This window comes from Rattus norvegicus, chromosome X, assembly GCF_021556685.1.
Source record: "Rattus norvegicus strain SHRSP/BbbUtx chromosome X, alternate assembly SHRSP_T2T, whole genome shotgun sequence".
NCBI lineage: Eukaryota > Metazoa > Chordata > Mammalia > Rodentia > Muridae > Rattus > Rattus norvegicus.
The window spans coordinates 28,965,993-28,980,471 of record NC_141554.1 but is presented as its reverse complement, the minus strand read 5'-3'; positions in this window follow the sequence as shown (position 1 = coordinate 28,980,471).

Below are 14,479 nucleotides of genomic sequence, written 5' to 3'. Positions count from 1 at the left end.
ATAAAAGTCCTGGAAAGAATAGGAATTCAAGGCCCATACCTAAACATAGTAAAAGCCATATACAGCAAACCAGTTGCTAACATTAAAATAAATGGAGAGAAACTTGAAGCAATCCCACTAAAATCAAGGACTAGACAAGGCTTCCCACTCTCTCCCTACTTATTCAATATAGTTCTTGAAGTTTTAACCAGAGCAATCAGACAACAAAAGGAGATCAAAGGGATACAGTTGGGAAAAGAAGAGGTCAAAATATCACTATTTGCAGATGACAGGATAGTATATTTAAGTGATCCCAAAAGTTCCACCAGAGAACTACTAAAGCTGATAAACAACTTCAGCAAAGTGGCTGGGTATAAAATTAACTCAAATAAATCAGTTGCCTTACTCTATACAAAAGAGAAACAAGCCGAGAAAGAAATTAGGGAAACGACACCCTTCATAATAGACCCAAATAATATAAAGTACCTCGGTGTGACTTTAACCAAGCAAGTAAAAGATCTGTACAATAAGAACTTCAAGACACTGAGGAAAGAAATTGAAGAAGACCTCAGAAGATGGAAAGATCTCCCATGCTCATGGATTGGCAGGATTAATACAGTAAAAATGGCCATTTTACCAAAAGCAATCTACAGATTCAATGCAATCCCCATCAAAATACCAATCCAATTCTTCAAAGAGTTAGACAGAACAATTTGCAAATTCATCTGGAATAACAAAAAACCCAGGATAGCTAAAGCTATCCTCAACAATAAAAGGACTTCAGGGGGAATCACTATCCCTGAACTCAAGCAGTATTACAGAGCAATAGTGATAAAAACTGCATGGTATTGGTACAGAGACAGACAGATAGACCAATGGAATAGAATTGAAGACCCAGAAATGAACCCCCACACCTATGGTCACTTGATTTTTGACAAAGGAGCCAAAACCATCCAATGGAAAAAAGATAGCATTTTCAGCAAATGGTGCTGGTTCAACTGGAGGGCAACATGTAGAAGAATGCAGATCGATCCATGCTTATCACCCTGTACAAAGCTTAAGTCCAAGTGGATCAAGGACCTCCACATCAAAGCAGACACACTCAAACTAATAGAAGAAAAACTAGGGAAGCATCTGGAACACATGGGCACTGGAAAAAATTTCCTGAAGAAAACACCAATGGCTTATGCTCTAAGATCAGGAATCGACAAATGGGATCTCATAAAACTGCAAAGCTTCTGTAAGGCAAAGGACACTGTGGTTAGGACAAAACGGCAACCAACAGATTGGGAAAAGATCTTTACCAATCCTACAACAGATAGAGGCCTTATATCCAAAATATACAAAGAACTCAAGAAGTTAGACCGCAGGGAAACAAATAACCCTATTAAAAAATGGGGTTCAGAGCTAAACAAAGAATTCACAGCTGAGGAATGCCGAATGGCTGAGAAACACCTAAAGAAATGTTCAACATCTTTAGTCATAAGGGAAATGCAAATCAAAACAACCCTGAGATTTCACCTCACACCAGTGCGATTGGCTAAGATCAAAAACTCAGGTGACAGCAGATGCTGGCGAGGATGTGGAGAAAGAGGAACACTCCTCCGTTGTTGGTGGGATTGCAGACTGGTAAAACCATTCTGGAAATCAGTCTGGAGGTTCCTCAGAAAATTGGACATTGAAATGCCTGAGGATCCAGCTATACCTCTCTTGGGCATATACCCAAAAGATGCCTCAACATATAAAAGAGACACGTGCTCCACTATGTTCATCGCAGCCTTATTTATAATAGCCAGAAAATGGAAAGAACCCAGATGCCCTTCAACAGAGGAATGGATACAGAAAATGTGGTACATCTACACAATGGAATATTACTCAGCTATCAAAAACAACGAGTTTATGAAATTCGTAGGCAAATGGTTGGAACTGGAAAATATCATCCTGAGTGAGCTAACCCAATCACAGAAAGACATACATGGTATGCACTCATTGATAAGTGGCTATTAGCCCAAATGCTTGAATTACCCTAGATCCCTAGAACAAACGAAACTCAAGACGGATGATCAAAATGTGAATGCTTCACTCCTTCTTTAAATGAGGAAAAAGAATACCCTTGGCAGGGAAGGGAGAGGCAAAGATTAAAACAGAGACTGAAGGAACACCCATTCAGAGCCTGCCCCACATGTGGCCCATACATATACAGCCACCCAATTAGACAAGATGGATGAAGCAAAGAAGTGCAGACCGACAGGAGCCGGATGTAGATCGCTCCTGAGAGACACAGCCAGAATACAGCAAATACAGAGGCGAATGCCAGCAGCAAACCACTGAACTGAGAATAGGACCCCCGTTGAAGGAATCAGAGAAAGAACTGGAAGAGCTTGAAGGGGCTAGAGACCCCAAAAGTACAACAATGCCAAGCAACCAGAGCTTCCAGGGACTAAGCCCCTACCTAAAGACTATACATGGACTGACCCTGGACTCTGACCCCATAGGTAGCAATGAATATCCTAGTAAGAGCACCAGTGGAAGGGGAAGCCCTGGTTCCTGCTAAGACTGAACCCCCAGTGAACTAGTCTATGGGGGGAGGGCGGCAATAGGGGGAGGGTTGGGAGGGGAACACCCATAAGGAAGGGGATGTGGGAGGGGGATGTTTGCCCGGAAACCGGGAAAGGGAATAACACTCGAAATGTATATAAGAAATACTCAAGTTAATAAAAAAAAAAAAGAGTCAAACATAATTAGTATTATGTTCGAATGGTGCTGACCTTCGAGTTTCTTTCAAAGAGTGCTTTCCATATGTAGGTATGTGGGTCTGGGTTCATTTCAGTGGAAAGGGGCTGATGATCTTACAACTTGTTCCAAGTCCTTGTTTGTTTTTGCGTGTTTTTTTTAAATTGAAAGAATAATAGTATTTCAATAAATACTAAAAAGTCTTCTAAGGTCAACTTAGAGGATGGGAAATTCAACATTACTATCAGATTGGTAGCATCCACATGTTCTGAATAATTTCCATCTAGATTTTAATAAGTCTATTACTCATTGATCATAAAAACTTAAAACATAAATGCCTATGGGTCTTTATTGAAATTAGTTATGATGTGTTGGGTTGATATACCTGGGAGGCTTTTTTTGTTTTAAGGGAGATAGAAGAGGAATGGATGTGGGGAAGAAGGGGGGAGTCTAGAAGGAGTGGAGGGTAGGGGAAACTGGTTGGAATATAATGTATGTAAACAATAAAAACAAAACAAAATAAAAATAATAGGTAAAATGCTAAAAAAAAAAGAAATACTCAAGTTAATAAAAAAAAAAGAATCAACAGAAATAAAAGACGGTTCTTTGAGAAAATCAACAAGCTAGATAAACCCTTAGCCAGACTACCGAGAGGACACAGAGTGTCTCCAAATTAACAAAATCGGAAATGAAAAGGGAGACATAACTACAGATTCAGAGGAAATTCAAAAAATCACCAGATCCTACTACAAAAGCCTATATTCAACAAAACTTGAAAATCTGCAGGAAATGGACAATTTCCTAGACAGATACCAGGTACCGAAGTTAAATCAGGAACATATAAACCATTTAAACAACCCCATAACTCCAAAAGAAATAGAAGCAGTCATTAAAGGTCTCCCTACCAAAAAGAGCCCAGGTACAGATAGGTTCAGTGAAGAATTCTATCAGACCTTCATAGAAGAAATCATACCAATATTGTCCAAACTATTCCACAAAATTGAAACATATGGAGCGCTGCCGAATTCCTTCAATGAAGCCAGAATTACTCTTCTACCAAAGCCACACAAAAACCCAACAAAGAAAGAGTACTTCAGACCAATTTCCCTTATGAATATCAACGCAAAAATACTCAAAATTCTTGCAAACCGAATCCAAGAGCACATCAAAACCATCATCCATCGTGATCAAGTAGGCTTCATCCCAGGGATACAGGGATGGTTTAATATACGGAAAACAATCAACGTAATCCACTATATAAAACTGAAAGATAACCCCTGTGCCTGAGACACCGTCGGAACCTGAAGGAACAGACCGGATAAACAGTTCTCTGCACCCAAATCCCGTGGGAGGGAGAGCTAAACCTGCAGAGAGGCAGACACGCCTGGGAAACCAGAAGAGACTGCACTCTGCACACATCTGTGACGCCAGAGGAAAACACCAAACGCTATCTGGAACCCAGGTGCACTGAAGCTCCCGGAAATGGCGGCGCAGATCTTCCTGGTTGCTGCCGCCACAGAGAGCTCGTGGGCAGCACTCCGCAAGTGAACTTGAGCCTCGGGACCACAGGAAAGACCAACTTTTCTGCTGCAAGTGACCTACCTGGTGAACTCAAGACACAGGCCCAGAGGAACAGCTGAAGACCTGTAGAGAGGAAAAACTACAGGCCCGAAAGCAGAACACTCTGTCCCCATAACAGGCTGAAAGAAAACAGGAAAACAGGTCTACAGCACTCCTGACACACAGGCTGATAGGACAGTCTAGCCACTGTCAGAAATAGCAGAACAAAGTAACACTAGAGATAATCTGATGGCTAGAGGCAAGCGCAGGAACCCAAGCAACAGAAACCAAGACTACATGGCACCATCGGAGCCCAATTCTCCCATCAAAACAAACATGGAATATCCAAACACACCAGAAAGCAAGATCTAGTTTCAAAATCATATTTGATCATGACGCTGGAGGACTTCAAGAAAGACGTGAAGAACTCCCTTAGAGAAACACAGGAAAACATTAATAAACAAGTAGAAGCCTACAGAGAGGAATCGCAAAAATCCCTGAAAGAATTCCAGGAAAACACAATCAAACAGTTGAAGGAATTAAAAATGGAAATAGAAGCAATCAGGAAAGAACACATGGAAACAACCCTGGATATAGAAAACCAAAAGAAGAGACAAGGAGCTGTAGATACAAGCTTCACCAACAGAATACAAGAGATGGAAGAGAGAATCTCAGAAGCAGAAGATTCCATAGAAATCATTGGCTCAACTGTCAAAGATAATGTAAAGCAGAAAAAGCTACTGATCCAAAACATACAGGAAATCCAGGAATCAATGAGAAGATCAAACCTAAGGATAATCGGTATAGAAGAGAGTGAAGACTCCCAGCTCAAAGGACCAGTAAATATCTTCATCAAAATCATAGAAGAAAACTTCCCTAACCTAAAAAAAGAGATACCCATAGGCATACAAGAAGCCTACAGAACTCCAAATAGATTGGACCACAAAAGAAACACCTCCTGTCACATAATAGTCAAAACACCAAACACACAAAATAAAGAAAGAATATTAAAAGCAGTAAGGGGAAAAGGTCAAGTAACATATAAAGGCAGACCTATCAGAATCACACCAGACTTTTCGCCAGAAACTATGAAGGCCAGAAGATCCTGGACTGATGTCATACAGACCCTAAGAGAACACAAATGCCAGCCCAGGTTACTGTATCCTGCAAAACTCTCAATTAACATAGATGGAGAAACCAAGATATTCCATGACAAAACCAAATTTACACAATATCTTTCTACAAATCCAGCACTAAAAAGGATGATAAATGGTAAAGCCCAACATAAAGCGGCAAGCTATAAACAGGAAGCAATAATCACTATTCCTTAATATCTCTCAACATCAATGGCCTCAACTCCCCAATAAAAAGACATAGATTAACAAACTGCATACGCAATGAGGACCCTGCATTCTGCTGCCTACAGGAAACACACCTCAGAGACAAAGACAGAAACTACCTCAGAGTGAAAGGCTGGAAAAAAACTTTCCAAGCAAATGGTCAGAAGAAGCAAGCTGGAGTAGCCATTCTAATATCAAACAAAATCAATTTTCAACTAAAAGTCATCAAAAAAGATAAGGAAGGACACTTCATATTCATCAAAGGAAATATCCACCACGATGAACTCTCAATCCTAAATATCTATGCCCCAAATACAAGGGCACCTACATACGTAAAAGAAACCTTACTAAAGCTCAAAGTACACACATTGCACCTCACACAATAATAGTAGGAGATTTCAACGCTCCACTCTCATCAATGGACAGATCATGGAAACAGAAATTAAACAGAGACGTAGACAAACTAAGAGAAGTCATGAGTCAAATGGACTTATCAGATATTTATAGAATATTCTATCCTAAAGCAAAAGGATATACCTTCTTCTCAGCTCCTCATAGTACTTTTTCCAAAATTGACCCTATAAATGTCAAAAAACGGGCCTCAACAGGTACAGAAAGATAGAAATAATCCCATGCGTGCTATCGGACCACCATGGCCTAAAACTAGTCTTCAATAACAATAAGGGAAGAATGCCCACATATACGTGGAAATTGAACAATGCTCTAGTCAATGATAACCTGGTCAAGGAAGAAATAAAGAAAGAAATTAAAGACTTTTTAGAATTTAATGAAAATGAAGGTACAACCTACCCAAACCTATGGGACACAATGAAAGCTGTGCTAAGAGGAAAACTCATAGCGCTGAGTGCCTGCAAAAAGAAACAGGAAAGAGCATATGTCACCAGCTTGACAGCACACCTAAAAGCTCTAGAACAAAAAGAAGCAAATACACCCAGGAGGAGTAGAAGGCAGGAAATAATCAAACTGAGAGCTGAAATCAACCAAGTAGAAACAAAAAGGACCATAGAAAGAATCAACAGAACCAAAAGTTGGTTCGTTGAGAAAATCAACAAGATAGATAAACCCTTAGGCAGACTAATGAGAGGACACAGAGAGTGTGTCCAAATTAACAAAATCAGAAAGGAAAAGGGAGACATAACTACAGAAACAGAGGAAATTCATAAAATCATCAGATCTTACTATAAAAACCTATATTCAACAAAATGTAAAAATCTGCAGGAAATGGACAATTTCTTAGACAAATACCAGGTACCGAAGTTAAATCAGGAACAGATAAACCAGTTAAACAACCCCATAATTCCTAAGGAAATAAAAGCAGTCATTAAAGGTCTCCCAACCAAAAAGAGCGCAGGTCCAGACGGGTTTAGTGCAGAATTCTATCAGACCTTCATAGAAGACCTTATACCAATATTATCCAAAATATTCCACAAAATTGAAACAGATGGGGCACTACCGAATTCCTTCTATGAAGCCACAATTACTCTTATACCTAAACCACACAAAGACACAACAAAGAAAGAGAACTTCAGACCAATTTCCTTATGAATATCGACACAAAAATACTCAATAAAATTCTGGCAAACCGAATCCAAGAGCACATCAAAACAATCATCCACCATGATCAAGTAGGCTTCATCCCAGGCATGCAGCGATGGTTTAATATATGGAAAACCATCAACGTCATCCATTATATAAACAAACTGAAAGAACAAAACCACATGATCATTTCATTAGATGCTGAGAAAGCATTTGACAAAATTCAACACCCCTTCATGATAAAAGTCCTGGAAAGAATAGGAATTCAAGGCCCATACCTAAACATAGTAAAAGCCATATACAGCAAACCAGTTGCTAACATTAAACTAAATGGAGAGAAACTTGAAGCAATCCCACTAAAATCAGGGACTAGACAAGGCTGCCCACTCTCTCCCTACCTATTCAATATAGTTCTTGAAGTTCTAGCCAGAGCAATCAGACAACAAAAGGAGGTCAAGGGGATACAGATCGGAAAAGAAGAAGTCAAAATATCACTATTTGCAGCTGATATGATAGTATATATAAGTGATCCCAAAAGTTCCACCAGAGAACTACTAAAGCTGATAAACAACTTCAGCAAAGTGGCTGGGTATAAAATTAACGCAAATAAATCAGTAGCCTTCCTATACACAAAAGAGAAACAAGCCGAGAAAGAAATTAGGGAAACGACACCCTTCATAATAGACCCAAATAATATAAAGTACCTCGGTGTGACTTTAACAAAGCAAGTAAAAGATCTGTACAATAAGAACTTCAAGACACTGAAGAAGGAAATTGAAGAACACCTCAGAAGATGGAAAGATCTCCCATGCTCATGGATTGGCAGGATTAATATAGTAAAAATGGCCATTTTACCAAAAGCAATCTACAGATTCAATGCAATCCCCATCAAAATACCAATCCAATTCTTCAAAGAGTTAGACAGAACAATTTCCAAATTCATCTGGAATAACAAAAACCCAGGATAGCTAAAGCTATCCTCAACAATAAAAGGACTTCAGGGGGAATCACTATCCCTGAACTCAAGCAGTATTACAAAGCAATAGTGATAAAAACTGCATGGTATTGGTACAGAGACAGACAGATAGACCAATGGAACAGAATTGAAGACCCAGAAATGAAACCACACACCTGACAAAGGAGCCAAAACCATCCAATGGAAAAAAGATAGCATTTTCAGCAAATGGTGCTGGTTCAATTGGAGGTCAACATGTAGAAGAATGCAGATCGATCCAGGCTTATCACCCTGTACAAAGCTTAAGACCAAGTGGATCAAGGACCTCCACATCAAACGAGACACACTCAAACTAATAGAAGATAAACTAGGGAAACATCTGGAACACATGGGCACTGGAAAAAATTTCCTGAACAAAACACCAATGGCTTATGCTCTAAGATCAGGAATCGACAAATGGGATCTCATAAAACTGCAAAGCTTCTGTAAGGCAATGGACACTGTGGTTAGGACAAAACGGCAACCAACAGATTGGGAAAAGATCTTCACCAATCCTACAACAGATAAAGGCCTTATTTCCAAAATATACAAAGAACTCAAGAAGTTAGACCACAGGGAGACAAATAACCCTATTAAAAAATGGGGTTCAGAGCTAAACAAAGAATTCACAGCTGAGGAATGCCGAACGGCTGAGAAACACCTAAAGAAATGTTCAACATCTTTAGTCATAAGGGAAATGCAAATCAAAACAACCCTGAGATTTCACCTCACACCAGTTAGAATGGCAAAGATCAAAAACTCAGGTGACAGCAAATGCTGGCAAGGATGCAGAGAAAGAGGAACACTCCTCCATTGTTGGTGGGGTTGCAGACTGGTACAACCATTCTGGAAATCAGTCTGGAGGTTCCTCAGAAAATTGGACATTGAAGTGCCTGAGGATCCAGCTATACCTCTCTTGGGCATATACCCAAAAGATGCCCCAACATATAAGAAAGACACGTGCGCCACTATGTTCATCGAAGCCTTATTTATAATAGCCAGTAGCTGGAAAGAATCCAGATGCCCTTCAGCAGAGGAATGGATACAGAACATGTGGTCCATCTACACAACGGAATATTACTCAGCTATCAAAAACAACGAGTTTATGAAATTCGTAGGCAAATGGTTGGAACTTGAAAATATCATCCTGAGTGAGCTAACCCAATCACAGAAAGACATACATGGTATGCACTCAATGATAAGTGGCTATTAGCCCAAATGCTTGAATTATCCTAGATGCCTAGAACAAATGAAACTCAAGACGGATGATCAAAATGTGAATGCTTCACTCCTTTAAAAGGGGAACAAGAATACCCTTGGCAGGGAAGAGAGAGGCAAAGATTAAAACAGAGACTGAAGGAACACCCATTCAGAGCCTGCCCCACATGTGGCCCATACATATACAGCCACCCAATTAGACAAGATGGATGAAGCAAAGAAGTGCCGACTGACAGGAGCCGGATGTAGATCGATCCTGAGAGACACAGCCAGAATACAGCAAATACAGAGGCGAATGCCAGCAGCAAACCACTGAACTGAGAATAGGACCCCCGTTGAAGGAATCAGAGAAAGAACTGGAAGAGCTTGAAGGGGTTCGAGACCCCATATGTACAACAATGCCAAGCAACCTGAGCTTCCAGGGACTAAGCCACTACCTAAAGACTATACATGGACTGACCCTGGACTCTGACCTCATAGGTAGCAATGAATATCCTAGCAAGAGCACCAGTGGAAGGGGAAGCCCTGGGTACTGCTAAGACTGAACCCCCAGTGAACTAGACTGTGTGGGGGAGGGCGGCAATGGGGGCAGAGTGGGGAGGGGAATACCCATAAGGAAGGGGAGGTGGGAGGGGGATGTTTGCCCGGAACCGGGAAAGGGAATAACACTCGAAATGTATATAAGAAATACTCAAGGTAATAAAAAAAAGAAAGGAAAAAAAATCACATGACCATTTCATTAGATGCTGAGAAAGCATTTGACAAAATTCAACACCCTTGATGATAATAGTCCTGGAAAGAATAGGAATTCAAGGCCCATTACCTAAACATAGTAAAAGCCATATACAGCAAACCAGTAGCTAATATTAAATTAAATGGAGAGTAACTTGAAGCAATCCCACTAAAACCAGGGACAAGACAAAGCTGCCCACTCTCTCCCTACCTATTCAATATAGTTCTCGAATTCCTAGCCAGAGGAATCAGACAACAAAAGGAGATCAAAGGGATACAGATTGTAAAGGAAGAAGTCAAAATATCACTATTTACAGATGATGTGATAGTATATTTAAGTGATCCCAAAAATTCCACCAGAGAACTACTAAACCTGATAAACACCTTCAGCAAAGTGGCTGGGTTTAAAATTAATTCAAATAAATCAGTAACCTTCCTCTACACAAAAGAGAAACAAGCCAAGAATGAAATTAGGGAAACGACACCCTTCATAATAGTCCCAAATAATATAAAATACCTCGGTGTGACTTTAACCAAGCAAGTGAAAGATCTGTATGATAAGATCTTCAAGACCGGATAAACAGTTCTCTGCACCCAAATCCCGTGGGAGGGAGAGCTAAACCTTCAGAGAGGCAGACAAGCCTGGGAAACCAGAAGTGACTGCTCCCCGCACACACATCTCGGACTCCAGAGGAAAAAGCCAAAGACCATCTGGAACCCTGGTGCACGGAAGCTCCCGGAAGGGGCGGCACAGGTCTTCCTGGTTTCTGCCGCTGCAGAGAGCCCGTGGGGAGCACCCCACGAGCGAACCTGAGTCTCGGGACCACAGGTAAGACCAAATTTTCTGCTGCAAGAAAGCTGCCTGGTGAGCTTGGGACACAGGAAAGCAGAATTTCTCTAGGACCGGGCACGTTCTGTGTTTACCGGAAGTCCCACACCCGCAGATCCCGGCCCGCAGCAGCTCTCTGCTCCCAGACCCGGTGAGAGAGAGACCCAACCGCCTGGTCAGGTGGGCACTCCTGAGGCTGCAGAGCGGAAGAGACCACCAACTCTGCTCACCCCTGCCCACATCCCTGGCCCAAGAGGAAACTGTATAAGGCCTCTGGGCTCCTGTGGGGAAGGGCCCAGGAGCGGCAGGACCCCTGTGCCTGAGACACCGCCGGAACCTGAAAGAAACAGACCGTATAAACAGTTCTCTGCACCCAAATCCCGTGGGAGGGAGAGCTAAACCTTCAGAGAGGCAGACAAGCCTGGGAAACCAGAAGTGACTGCTCCCTGCACACACATCTCGGACGCCAGAGGAAAAAGCCAAAGACCATCTGGAACCCTGGTGCACTGAAGTTCCCGGAAGGGGCGGCACAGGTCTTCCTGGTTGCTGCCGCTGCAGAGAGCCCGTGGGCAGCACCCCACGAGCGAACCTGAGCCTCGGGACCACAGGTAAGACCAAATTTTCTGCTGCAAGATAGCTGCCTGGTGAACTCAAGACACAGGCCCACAGGAACAGCTGAAGACCTGTAGAGAGGAAAAACTACACGCCAGAAAGCAGAACACTCTGTCCCCATAACTGACTGAAAGAGAGGAAAACAGGTCTACAGCACTCCTGTCACACAGGCTTATAGGACAGTCTAGCCACTGTCAGAAATAGCAGAACAAAGTAACACTAGAGATAATCTGATGGCGAGAGGCAAGCGCAGGAACCCAAGCAACAGAAACCAAGACTACATGCCAACATCAGAGCCCAATTCTCCCACCAAAACAAACATGGAATATCCAAACACACCAGAAAAGCAAGATCTAGTTACAAAATCATTTTTGATCATGATGCTGGAGGACTTCAAGAAAGACATGAACACACTTAGGGAAACACAGGAAAACATTAATAAACAAGTAAAAGCCTACAGAGAGGAATCGCAAAAATCCCTGAAAGAATTCCAGGAAAACACAATCAAACAGTTGAAGGAATTAAAAATGGAAATAGAAGCAATCAAGAAAGAACACATGGAAACAACCCTGGATATAGAAAACCAAAAGAAGAGACAAGGAGCTGTAGATACAAGCTTCACCAACAGAATACAAGAGATGGAAGAGAGAATCTCAGAAGCAGAAGATTCCATAGAAATCATTGGCTCAACTGTCAAAGATAATGTAAAGCGGAAAAAGCTACTGGTCCAAAACATACAGGAAATCCAGGAATCAATGAGAAGATCAAACCTAAGGATAATAGGTATAGAAGAGAGTGAAGACTCCCAGCTCAAAGGACCAGTAAATATCTTCAACAAAATCATAGAAGAAAACTTCCCTAACCTAAAAAAAGAAATACCCATAGACATACAAGAAGCCTACAGAACTCCAAATAGATTGGACCAGAAAAGAAACACCTCCCGTCACATAATTGTCAAAACACCAAACGCACAAAATAAAGAAAGAATATTAAAAGCAGTAAGGGAAAAAGGTCAAGTAACATATAAAGGCAGACCTATCAGAATCACACCAGACTTCTCGCCAGAAACTATGAAGGCCAGAAGATCCTGGACTGATGTCATACAGACCCTAAGAGAACACAAATGCCAGCCCAGGTTACTGTATCCAGCAAAACTCTCAATTAACATTGATGGAGAAACCAAGATATTCCATGACAAAACCAAATTTACACAAGATCTTTCTACAAATCCAGCACTACAAAGGATAATAAATGGTAAAGCCCAACATAAGGAGGCAAGCTATACCCTAGAAGAAGCAAGAAACTAATCGTCTTGGCAACAAAACAAAGAGAATGAAAGCACACAAACATAACCTCACATCCAAATATGAATATAAAGGGAAGCAATAATCACTATTCCTTAATATCTCTCAATATCAATGGCCTCAACTCCCCAATAAAAAGACATAGATTAACAAACTCGATACGCAATGAGGACCCTGCATTCTGCTGCCTAGAGGAAACACACCTCAGAGACAAAGACAGACACTACCTCAGAGTGAAAGGCTGGAAAAAAACTTTCCAAGCAAATGGTCAGAAGAAGCAAGCTGGAGTAGCCATTCTAATATCAAATAAAATCAATTTCCAACTAAAAGTCATCAAAAAAGATAAGGAAGGACACTTCATATTCATCAAAGGAAAAATCCACCAAGATGAACTCTCAATCCTAAATATCTATGCCCCAAATACAAGGGCACCTACATACGTAAAAGAAACCTTACTAAAGCTCAAAACACACATTGCACCTCACACAATAATAGTGGGAGACTTCAACACCCCACTCTCATCAATGGACAGATCATGGAAACAGAAATTAAACAGTGATGTCGACAGACTAAGAGAAGTCATGAGCCAAATGGACTTAACGGATATTTATAGAACATTCTATCCTAAAGCAAAAGGATATACCTTCTTCTCAGCTCCTCATGGTACTTTCTCCAAAATTGACCATATAATTGGTCAAAAAACGGGCCTCAACAGGTACAGAAAGATAGAGATAATCCCATGCATGCTCTCGGACCACCACGGCCTAAAACTGGTCTTCAATAAAAATAAGGGAAGAATGCCCACATATACGTGGAAATTGAACAATGCTCTACTCAATGATAACCTGGTCAAGGAAGAAATAAAGAAAGAAATTAAAAACTTTTTAGAATTTAATGAAAATGAAGATACAACATACCCAAACTTATGGGACACAATGAAAGCTGTGCTAAGAGGAAAACTCATAGCGCTGAGTGCCTGCAGAAAGAAACAGGAAAGAGCATATGTCAGCAGCTTGACAGCACACCTAAAAGCTCTAGAACAAAAAGAAGCAAATACACCCAGGAGGAGTAGAAGGCAGGAAATAATCAAACTCAGAGCTGAAATCAACCAAGTAGAAACAAAAAGGACCATAGAAAGAATCAACAGAACCAAAAGTTGGTTCTTTGAGAAAATCAACAAGATAGATAAACCCTTAGCCAGACTAAGGAGAGGACACAAAGAGTGCGTCCAAATTAAGAAAATTAGAAATGAAAAGGGAGACATAACTACAGATTCAGAGGAAATTCAAAAAATCATCAGATCTTACTATAAAAACCTATATTCAACAAAATTTGAAAATATTCAGGAAATGGACAATTTCCTAGACAGATACAAGGTATCGAAGTTAAATCAGGAACAGATAAACCAGTTAAACAACCCCATAACTCCTAAGGAAATAGAAGCAGTCATTAAAGGTCTTCCAACCAAAAAGAGCCCAGGTCCAGACGGGTTTAGTGCAGAATTCTATCAAACCTTCATAGAAGACCTCATACCAATATTATCCAAACTATTCCACAAAATTGAAACAGATGGAGCACTACCGAATTCCTTCTACGAAGCCACAATTACTCTTATACCTAA